The following is a 12102-nucleotide window of genomic DNA, read 5'->3' on the forward strand; positions in this document are numbered from 1 at the left end:
TTCACATTGTTCTTCCCAGCACGATTACAGCAACTATGGCAGATGCTTAACCAGGCCAGCTCAGTAGCTCAACTTAGGTTGGCTAGGTTTGGATCAGTAATGTGAAAAGGGTATAAGGCATGGGTAGGCAACCTTTGTCCTGGAGTGCCAGTTCTTGTTTTTGATTGAACCGACCTGGAAGACCAGGTGTGTTGAATTTAGGCAATCACTGAACTGATCAATTAGCTCAGTTGGTCAGGCGCGGAGCCTACTTGGAAGAAAATCCTTCAGTACTGTACCTGCGACACTCCAGGAACAGGGCTGTCTACCCCTGGTGTAAGGGGTATAAAAGGGTGGTGTGAGTTTCGCCCAGGAAAACAGCAAAAGTTGGCTCTATGACTCTGTAACAATTAAATGAGGATCATTATCAGATTTCCAGACAACAATTATGACATTGTGTGCAGTTGAACATGTGATGTTGATCTCCAAACATTTACCCTATTAAAGATGAAAGAGTAGTGGATTTATTGACAATGCCCAAATACATTAAAACATATTTCATAAGAGGCTATTATGAATGTTGTATCCACTAGGGGGAACCCTTGTTTAAAGTCCTACTCCAGTCTCATTTTCACCTCATTTAACACCTGATTTACATAACATTTACATATACATTACATTACATTTAAGTCATTTAGCAGACGCTCTTATCCAGAGCGACTTACAAAATGGTGCATTCACCTTATGATATCCAGTGGAACAACCACTTTACAATAGTGCATCTAAATCTTTTAAGGGGGGGGGGGGGAGGTTAGAAGGATTACTTTATCCTATCCTAGGTATTCCTTAAAGAGGTGGGGTTTCAGGTGTCTCCGGAAGGTGGTGATTGACTCCGCTGTCCTGGCGTCGTGAGGGAGCTTGTTCCACCATTGGGGTGCCAGAGCAGCGAACAGTTTTGACTGGGCTGAGCGGGAACTGTGCTTCCTCAGAGGTAGGGGGGCCAGCAGGCCAGTGGTGGATGAACGCAGTGCCCTTGTTTGGGTGTAGGGCCTGATCAGAGCCTGAAGGTATGGAGGTGCCGTTCCCTTCACAGCTCCGTAGGCAATCACCATGGTCTTGTAGCGGATGCGAGCTTCAACTGGAAGCCAGTGGAGAGAGCGGAGGAGCGGGGTGACGTGAGAGAACTTGGGAAGGTTGAACACCAGACGGGCTGCGGCGTTCTGGATGAGTTGTAGGCGTTTAATGGCACAGGCAGGGAGCCCAGCCAACAGCGAGTTGCAGTAATCCAGACGGGAGATGACAAGTGCCTGGATTAGGACCTGCGCCGCTTCCTGTGTGAGGCAGGGTCGTACTCTGCGAATGTTGTAGAGCATGAACCTACAGGATCGGGTCACCGCCTTGATGTTAGTGGAGAACGACAGGGTGTTGTCCAGGATCACGCCAAGGTTCTTAGCACTCTGGGAGGAGGACACAAGGGAGTTGTCAACCGTGATGGCGAGATCATGGAACGGGCAGTCCTTCGCCGGGAGGAAGAGCAGCTCCGTCTTGCCGAGGTTCAGCTTGAGGTGGTGATCCGTCATCCACACTGATATGTCTGACAGACATGCAGAGATGCGATTCGCCGCCTGGTTATCAGAAGGGGGAAAGGAGAAGATTAATTGTGTGTCGTCTGCATAGCAATGATAGGAGAGACCATGTGAGGATATGACAGAGCCAAGTGACTTGGTGTATAGCGAGAATAGGAGAGGGCCTAGAACAGAGCCCTGGGGGACACCAGTGGTGAGAGCGCATGGTGCGGAGACAGATTCTCGCCACGCCACCTGGTAGGAGCGACCTGTCAGGTAGGACGCAATCCAAGCGTGGGCCGCGCCGGAGATGCCCAACTCGGAGAGGGTGGAGAGGAGGATCTGATGGTTCACAGTATATAAAAAGGCACATCTCAACAGGTGGTCCAGGTATGTCATGACATGGCACAAGTGGGGGGGAGGGGGGGCCTTTCCTCTTTTCTTCTCTATTGCTCCTTTATCGGTCCTCAATCCGATGACATTACAGTTACCATCAGACCAACTCCTCGAATGCCCTACTCCTTGAAGTTTGCAGGTCTGTCTAAAAAACACTATTTTTGTTAAAACATATATTTTTTTTACCTTTAGTGTGTGTACTTTACTTTATACTTGGAATATTGCTTTTACATTTGTATTTTTTTTAAATAAAAACATCAAGTTAAGTGACAGTGTGTGCATGTGCGTGTGCAGTAGCCAGTTATATACCATCACTCACAATGTTTCATAACTGATAGCACATTTGATAAAACTCTAATGGGCATCTTTTAAAAGCACCAGAAATACTGCCACAGTGCCACTTATCAGTGGCCTAATGTTCAAGTTGACCTCACTGATCCTGTTCAGTCACTGATTTAGGACTATCCAAAGCAGTACAAATCTGTAGCCTACCCACCACGAAGTCAGAATCCTGAGTAAGAATATTTGAGCAAGCATTTATTTATTTTATTTATCTTACCTTATTCATGAGCATGTGAGTTGATGAAGTGTGAATAAGTAGGCTACTGTGCTGCACTGTCAGGGTTGGCCAGAGGCTGAGAGGGAACTGAAGGCTGTCTCAATCTAAGCTCAATGAAAATGGATATCAAAAGTTAGACACAAGAATGTGGAATATTAATAAAGCTACAGTAGCCTACATCAGCACTATTACAGAAACATTGGGCTATATTACCAATATTATTAGTAAGATAAAATAATAATAATAATAACAATATTAATAATAATAATAACAATAATAATAGTAGATTAGTCTAAATCATCAGCATCATTGTTTGCTATTATTTTACCATCATTATTTATTATTATGTTAAAGTTGAACAATTTAGTCAATGTAATACAGAAAAATACTTTTCCCACAAGTAAAACCATGGATTTATGTGATGTGGTAAAAAATCTAGGCATAAATGCATGCATTATTTTCAACCTTTTAAGTTAATATTCAGTTCATGTGAAGTTATATCCTTCGTGTAAAATCAGTAGCTCCAAAAAGTGGCCTGAATTATGTAAACATTTAAATTCTGCATCGGATTTGTGACTTTTTATAGCTTAAATGGACTATATATATATATATATATAAATATATATATATATATATTTTAAATGATCTAGAAATGTATTATTTTAAAGTATTAATTGTGTGTGAAGTTATATACATAAGAGGACATTCCTTGAGTGTATGGTCAAAGTCAATGTTCGCCAAAATATAGCCTAGCTCTACAGGGCTACTTCAGAATTATACGTCAAAAAGGCCTGCATAATTTCCAACATAATGACTGTTGTAAAATCGCACTGGTGAATCACTGCGCAATGTAAGCCTTGCCTAGCTGACACAGCGGACTGCGGAAAAGTTTACAGTTCACATAGATAAGTTGACCTCTCTCTGAAGTAGGCTACTCCTGCGTCCACAGGTGTGCAAAGACAATGTCACTTGATTAGATAAAATAACAAAGACCAAACCAAACAATCGTCATAGCAGGTTATCATCACACTCCATGTGGTAGAAAAGAATTGTCTTGAAAATAGCACATTCCCAACATTTCAGCACAGTTTACATTTAAGAGTTATATATGGACACATTCAAACAAAAATCAACTGATGTGCAAAAGTTTAAATCATGTGGTGCATGATTTCATGTAACCTAGAAATTACATTTCAAATGAGAGAAAAGTTCATTAAAGCCGAATACGCTCTATGCGTTAAATACCTTTGCATTAGAGCTATTGGACAGATACAAATCATGTGAACAGTCCCAGAACACAAACAACATATACATCAATCTTTACTTTAAAATTTTTTTTTTTTTCAGTTACCGGATGCAGATTTTATGATAAATATTATAACCTTTCAAATCAAATATTGACTTAACTTTCTGGTATTGTCATGGGGCTATTTCCTTGGTATTCAACCACAGGAAGGGCCAACTGTGTGTAATCAGTCAAGTTCAAGTATAGAGGAACATTCCCCACTATCACCAGGAAGCATTTTGACATCCCTGACTTGCCAGAGCTGTACGTATGATTCCTCCAAGACTTCACACAAGCTAAATTACATACTCATACCCTGTGGGCTGCATTACAGCAGGAATGGACATTGTTAATGGACTCAACTCTTGGACCCGGGAGACTCAAAAAAGGTCTTTAAAAAATCCTGCTTAGGAAAGTTAGAGTACTGTGTTTTCTTCTAACTGTTTGTCATTGGACTGCCTGTATTTCATCCTTTGAGTTTGAGTTTATTTTTACAGAGACAGTGCACATTAATTAACTTTTTAGTAAAAGTGCCGGTTTTAGACAGCCGGCTAATTTTCAACCGCAGTCCCTGGGCAGGTTATCAAAAACAATTACAATACAGACAATCATTGAGCAGTGAGCACACACAGAGCAACACAGGACAAGCAAGACGTAGCATACAGACAGAGCAACAGAACAAAAAGCAACAAGACAAAATCCATAAAAGCAACAAAGTGTTTCCAAACCTCACAAGCTACAGACAACAGACAACATGGAAAGCGGAAATACACAGCTAGGGATTATGTTCACAAATCTGATTGACCTTTAGCCATGTCTTCATGTTTTTTGTGAAAGTGTGATAGGTGGTGCAGTTATGTGTGTCTGATGGCAGTGTATTCCAGACATGGGAAGCTCTCACAGAGAAAGCAGATTGACTAAAGGTGTTTTTCTTTAACTATACAGTCACCTCTCATGGCAGACCTTATGGATCTGCTGCCATATGTTTGGGTTTTCTGTTTAACTAAAATACTGAGTGGAGGGGGAGCCAGGCCATTTAGGACCTTGAATACAAAACATGCGTCGGTGTATTGCAAAAGATTTTCCCAACTCAGGAGCTCAGGCTTTCTGAGGATGTAACGGTGATGATGGCTATTGGGCTTCCTATCAAGCACTTTGAGAGCCTGTTTGTAGACAGACTGAACGGGTTTTAATGTTGTACAGCAAGCTTGGGCCCAACTAGTCAAGCAGTATGTTAGGTGGAGGAGTATCATAGATTTGAAGTACAGTTTTGCTACCTCTGTAGTCAAACAATTTCGTATACATCGGAAATTAGCTAGGTTGAATTTGGTTATTTGAATTACCTTTTTCACCTGCTTTTTAAAAGAGAGGTTGGAATCAAGTATGATGCCAAGGTACTTAAAATCAGATACCACCTGGAGCTTCTCCCCTGACACAAAGACATCTGGCTCAGTAGCATCTGTTTCCCTCTTTGTGAAGAACATGCAGACAGTTTTTTTCACATTGAGATGCAAACACGAGTCACTGAGCTACTTTGTAACCTGGACCATTACAGTAGTGAGTTCTTGTGCAGCTTGTTGTTTTCTCTTTGCATGCACATATATCACTGTATCGTCTGCATACATTTGAACTTCAGACCCAGTACAGACAGAAGGCAGATCATTAATGTACAGGCTGAACAGGAGGGGCCCCAGTATTGACCCTTGGGGCACGCCCACATCATAGCTAAGAGTGGGCGACAGCTCATTGCTCACTCTGACACACTGAGTTCTGCCTTCAAGATATGATTTCATCCATCTCAAGGCATCGGGGGAAAAGTTGAACTTGGACAATTTTGTGATGAGAACCTCATGGTTAACAGTATCAAAATCCTTCCTTAGGTCTAGAAACACAGCCCCAATAACGCCCTCTTTGTCTATCTTGGACTTCACATTTTCTAGAAGAGCAGTTGGCCGTTTCTGTGGAGTGTTTTGCTCTGAAGCCAAACTGCATGGAGTGAAATGTGAAGGGGCTGTTGTTGAGGTGGGCAATCAGTTGCTCTGCTACACACTTTTCAACAACCTCCAACACCACAGGTAGTATACTAATGGGCCTGTAGTTACTCATGTCAGCAGGGTCACCCGATTTAAAGATGGCCGTTATTATGGCCGACTTCCATACCCTTGGAAACACCCCCTGACCAACAGATGTGTTGGTGACCTTAGTAATGGGGCCAATGAGGGATTCTTTGTAGTTTTTAAGAAAGGTAGAGTCCAGCCCAAACACATCTTTGGCTTTAGAGTTCTTTAGTGAGCTAATCAACTTGTTCACCTTTGACTCAGAAACCTCCCTTATGATGAAGACAGGTTGAGCGTCGTTCGCTAGCACTGAGCCCAAGAAACCAGTGGAGGGGTTCTGTGTCAGTACCCTGACAGAGTCCCACGGGGGACCAGTATGGAGAAAAGAAATTATGAAATGTATGCATTCACTACAGTAAGTCGCTCTGAATAAGAGCGTCTGCTAAATGACTAAAATGTCAATGTAAATGTAGAGTCAATAAAGTAGGAATTGAAGGCTATTGCTATTTCGACTGCATCCTGTGTTAGATTGTTATTCACCAGGATTTGTAGTCTTTTTGCAATGTTATTATGGTCTTTCCCTGTTAACTTTTTTAGATTCTCCCAGATCAATTTAGAATTTCCCTTTGCTTCACCAATTATGTTAATAAAAAAGTTGGCCTTGGCCTGTCTGATTTCTTTAATCACCTTATTTCTCAACATGGTAAACCTATATCTGTCATGCTCTGTCAGGCTGTATTTAGAGCATAATCTCATTCTTTCATCAATTTCCAGATTTCTCCATTTAGCCAGGTTTGGATTTGATTTTCTTTAGGAAGCTATTTATTGTAGTCTGGATTGTGGATAGAAAAACCTGACTATCAGCTTCCACATCTGTATAGGACAAGAGATCATTCCAGTTAATTCCCTTAATTGCATTTTCAAATCATTTAATTCACTCTTAGGTATTCTTTGTTGATCTTTGCTCAAGGAGCTTTCTGTTTTTCTATTAGGCCAGTAGGTCCGTACAGTATGAATGGGGTGGGTTGCATGCAGCAGGAATGAGTGAGTGAGCGTACGAAGGCCTTCTCTTTCTCACAGGACTGTGAAGCCGTTTCCTCAGGGAAATCTGACACACATATGCACCCATTTCCAGTCCTGCTGATAATGTGTGACTGAGAAATGCCACACATGCAACTAGAGGGGCATAACAATCTTCAGTCAAAAAGTGAGTTTTCGGCTGTTCGGCAGCATTGAGTATTTAAAGGGAGGCCCCTTGGAGAGGTTACAGATGCCCCCAACGTCATGCGGGTGCAGATGGCTCTATGTGTCTGTGGATGTGGTCAGTCAGGACTGCCTGATACTTTGGGGTCTTTACATCATGGTGGGGAACACAGAGACTTCCTAGATAGTCTGAGTCATCTTCAGTTTCTGCCCTCGCCTTCAGAATGACTTGAGGACTGAATTTCTTCAATGGAAGAGACTGAAGAGCAGTAATACAGCAATCTTACACCACTGGGCAAAAACTGGTTGAATCAACATTGTTTCCACATCATTGCAACAATTGTGTAAGGGCTGTCTGAAGAGAGAGTGGACCAAAACGCAGCGGAGTTAGTGTTCATCATTTAATATTTAAATGAACAACGTGAACACTATACAAAAACAAGAAAACCAACAGTCCTGTCAGGTGCAAACACTAACAGAAACAGTTACCCACAAAACCCAAAGGAAAAACATGCTCCTTATGTGTGACTCCCAATCAGCAACAACGAGCTTCAGCTGTGCCTGATTGAGAGCCACACACACGGCCCAAAACAAAGAAATACAAAAACATAGATAAAGGAACATAGAACGCCCACCCAATGTAACACCCTGGCCTAACCAAAATAAAGAACAAAAAAACCCTCTCTATGGCCAGGGCGTTACAAATTGCAAACAAATCATTCAACGTGATGACGTTAAATCAACGTGGAAAACATCAGCGTAAAATAATTTCGTATTTTTTTCACCCAACTTTTAACCTAAATCCAATGACATGGAGAAATGTTTTATTGATTTCACATTGAATTCACGTTAGTTGACAACTCAACCAAATGTAAATCAAAACTAGTTTGAACTGATATATCTGTGGCAGGTGGGACTGTACTGTTTTCTCAAGGTACTTTATGGACTTGTAGAAATATTATCTTTGGCTACAGATTTCTTGTTTCTAATAGAGGAAAACATACATAAACTCCTTTTCTTACAATAGCAACATCTTATCACTGCCTGCTGATGTTCTGCATCTGAACCAGTCCAACTCTAGATGTTAGAAGAATTTTGCACTTTTGAAACCATAGGACGGAATTGTGTCCCCTCATAGGATGCAATGGTGCTATACAAGCTAACAAACACTCAGCACCTTCAAAATATTAACTCTTACAAATTACAGTAAAATTCCATTCCACGAAACCACCAGTTCTTCAGGAAACATCTATCTTTTATAATTGACAAGTTATTGATTTATTTGGTTGACCTATCCTCAGACAAGCATTTGTGAGATGTTTGTGATGGCAAATCAAGCACCTCAGAGTAAAGAATTAGCTATGTAAAGTGGCTCACAAGATCTTGCGTAGGAATATAACATCAGTTATCCAGCAATAGGCTTATGTCTGTTTTCATAATTAGTGGCGCGTCCAAGTTTACAGGCTGTGCTATGGCCAGGGTACCTGAAATCTTTCTACTTTTCTCTGTCCCATCACCAGCAGGACAGTGAGTCAAGTCAACCCCGTACAACCACCCAAAAACATTCCTATTACCACTCCAAACCATTCTTATAACCTTAAAACTAGATCTACAGCAAGACTTAGCTGGGCAAAAAGTGAGAGAGAGAGAGAGAGAGAGAGAGAGAGAGAGAGTGTGTTTGAGAGAGAGAGAGAGAGAGAGAGAGAGAGAGAGCGAGAGAGAGAGAGAGTTTGTGCATGCGTATTCATGTGCTGTTGTGAGTGTGCTCAGGGTTTTGTTCACTTACATCTGGTTGTCTTGAATCACAGAGTTGCAGGACTGAGATGAAAAGCCTATTTGTTTGGCTTGATAGCTAGCTAGCTAGGGTATTTGGATTTAAATAATGCAGCACTGGCTTTTTTTGTTTCATTTGCTGAGAATGACAACAACAACTACATGCAGTGTCCGGGGATAGCAGAGAAGGGACTGTTCCTAACCAGTCGATGTGTGATGGCTTTTCAACGGTTTTTCAGCAGCCGTGGCATCACCCAAGTGGGTGCCACATTTTCAACAATGGATGACCAGTACCTGTGGAGGAACCGCTCCTGTGGAGTAACTGAATGTCGGAGAAGCAGGTGTGGTGCACTGACAAAGAGCTCAGGGCCTGTTTTGTCAGACTGTCTTTGTTTCTCTCTGGCTGTACCATCGATGCCCCTTCCACTCAAGCTATACTGCCTTTCCAGCCACTGCCTCAACTCCATTTCCATCACCCGAAACCGACTGCTAGAAAGACTTTTCAATCTTCATCGCCATCAAAGAGGACCACTTTTCTTTTAGGGACCACAATGGAAATAAGTCTCTAACTTGTTTGAGATGTCCCTGTCACGTTTTTAAAATGTGTGTACTGTGTGTATATGTGTTCTTTAACTGAAGAATAGAATCCATCAATTTATCACTAACAAGTTCTCAAGGTCTCACGTCAGAATTAGACGTTCATCCATGTTTCTCAAAAGTCAAATTTCAAATGTATTCCAAATGTCAAATTTCTAAGTGTTTGGTTCATTCTCTGTATCGTTCCAAGGTTAAGTTTAGGCATTAACACCAAATTCTTAAGGTTCGGCATTAACTCAGAATTTTTAAGGTTAGGCATTAACTCCGAATGGTTAAGATCAGGGTTAAGGTTTGGGAAAGGCTTGAAAACAAAAATAACTTTCTATCGCAGGATTCACACATGCAACCTTTGGAACCATTAGCAAATGCTTACGCTCATTCTCCATCCCGTCTCCAGCAAAAACCAAAGTCTGCATGAAGGTAACAGCGCTCACTGTTGCCCCCAGTGGCCAGTTTCAACATCATCTCCCGATGTCCTCTGAAATGGATGGATGTCGAATACTGATTTGTATCATACGTAACCTGCTTGCTGTCACACACTGTGCTATTCTCCTTCTCTGATCTCTCCCCCTCTCCAGCCATCTGTGCTAAAAACCAATTAACCATCACCATCATTATACATTATGAGCACCACTAATCTTCTGGCAACGTGCCTAATAAACCATACAGAATTACATAGCAAAGTTACAGTCAGTTTGATTTCAATTTCTGGTAAAATGAACATGGAATTTGCTCATAATATTTCTCTAGTTATTCTCTGCAGCTCCACAGGCTACAGCAGGCTATACCCAGGCTGTCTTTGCATATCTTAGGCTTAGTCTAAAGATCCACCATTCTAAAACAAGCTCCTTCGGAAACCACAACAAGCACTGTAGAGTATAATTATAGGAGTGCTCAGCTCCCATGGACCCTATGGCTCAGCTGGGCGCACATGCTCCGTTATTGCAAGATAAGCATAACAGGAAATCAAGTGTTGATGGGGGGAGAATGATCTCCAGATGTTCATTTGGGCATCAAACCCAGTCATATATCATCAATCATCTCTCTCCCTGATGGCTCGTATATTTTCGTTTTTCAAACAAATTCACCCGAGAACCAGAGAGACGTCCTGATCGAACTGGGCATATGCGTGTTTACCCCGCTGCTTACTTTGACCAAGATGGAAGTTGTTTTGCTGTACTCAAAAGGTTTTTAGGCTAAAGACATTTTAGGAAATAAACATACAGTATTGAAATTCTAAAGACGTTTAGGCTTACTACATTAACTATCGTATATGTACACCAGGAGTATTCAACAGGGGGTCCGTGGCCCTGAGGTACTGCAGGGGGTCTGTGAAAATATAAAAAAATATTATTTCAATGTTTTTATGAATATCACGAGCAACAAAATAATAAAATGTTTTTTAATTACATACAGTACAAGTCAAACGTTTTGACACATCTACTCATTCAAGGGTTTTCCTTTATTTTTTACTAACCCTAACCCGGACGACGATGGGCCAATTGTGCGCCGCCCTATGGGACTCCCAATCACAGCCGGATGTGATACAGCCCGGGATCGAATCAGGGTCTGTAGTGAAGCATCTAGCACTGAGAACTGAAATGCAGTGCCTTAGACTGCTGCGCCACTCTGGAGCCTTTTAAAAAGTTTATTTGTGGAATTTCTTTCCTTCTTAATGTGTTTTGGCCAATCAGTTGTGTTGTGACAAGGTAGGGTTGCTATACAGAAGATAGCCCAATTTGGTAGAAGACCAAGTCCATATTATGGCAAGAACAGCTCAAATAAGCAAAGAGAAACAACAGTCCAGCATTGCTTTAAGACATGATGGTCAGTCAATAAAGAACATTTCAAGAACTTTGAATGTTTCTTCAAGTGCAGTCGCAAAACCATCAAGCGCTATGATGAAACTGGCTCTCATGAGGACCGCCACAGGAACGGAAGACCCAGACTGCAGAGGACAAGTTCATTAGAGTTACCAGCCTCAGAATTGCAGCCCAAATAAATGCTTCACAGAGTTCAAGTAACAGACACATCTCAACATCAACTGTTCAGAGGAGACTGCGTGAATCAGGCCTTCATGGTCGAAGAAGAAGAAACCACTACTAAAGGACACCAATAAGAAGAAGAGACTTGCTTGGGCCAAGAAACACGAGCAATGGACATTAGACCAATGGAAATATGTCCTCTGGTCTGATGAGTCCAAATTTGAGATTTACTGTTCCAACCACCGTGTCTTTGTGAGACGCAGAGTAGGTGAACGGATGATCTCCGCATGTATGGTTCCGACGTGAAGCATGGAGGAGGAGGTGTGATGGTTTGGGGGTGCTTTGCTGGTGACACTGTCAGTGATTTATTTACAATTCAAGGCACACTTAACCAGCATGGCTACCACAGCATTCTGCAGCAATACGCCATCCCATCTGGTTTGCGCTTAGTGGGACTATCATTTGTTTTCAACAGGACAATAACCCAACACACCTCCAGGCTCTGTTAGGGCTATTTGACCAAGAAGGAGAGTGATGGAGTGCTGCATCAGATGACCTGGCCTCCACAATCCCCCAACCTCAATCCAAATGAGATGGTTTGGGATGAGTTGGACCGCAGAGTGACGGAAAAGCAGCCAACAAGTGCTCAGCATATGTGGGAACTCCTTCAAGACTGTTGGAAAAGGATTCCAGGTGAAGCTGG

At 42.0% G+C, this 12102-nt stretch overlaps 1 long non-coding RNA gene across 1 annotated transcript; it reads left to right on the plus strand.

The window, feature by feature from the left end:
- Positions 1–8764: 8764 nt before the first annotated feature.
- On the plus strand, positions 8765–10090 carry LOC123726238 (uncharacterized). Its single transcript, XR_006758620.2, has 2 exons — positions 8765–9420; positions 9812–10090. It is a non-coding gene; the product is annotated as an uncharacterized LOC123726238 (long non-coding RNA).
- The last annotated feature ends 2012 nt before the right edge of the window (positions 10091–12102 follow it).

The sequence above is a fragment of the Salmo salar genome, chromosome 13 (assembly GCF_965601325.2).
Source record: "Salmo salar chromosome 13, fSalSal1, whole genome shotgun sequence".
NCBI classification, from domain to species: Eukaryota; Metazoa; Chordata; class Actinopteri; order Salmoniformes; family Salmonidae; genus Salmo; species Salmo salar.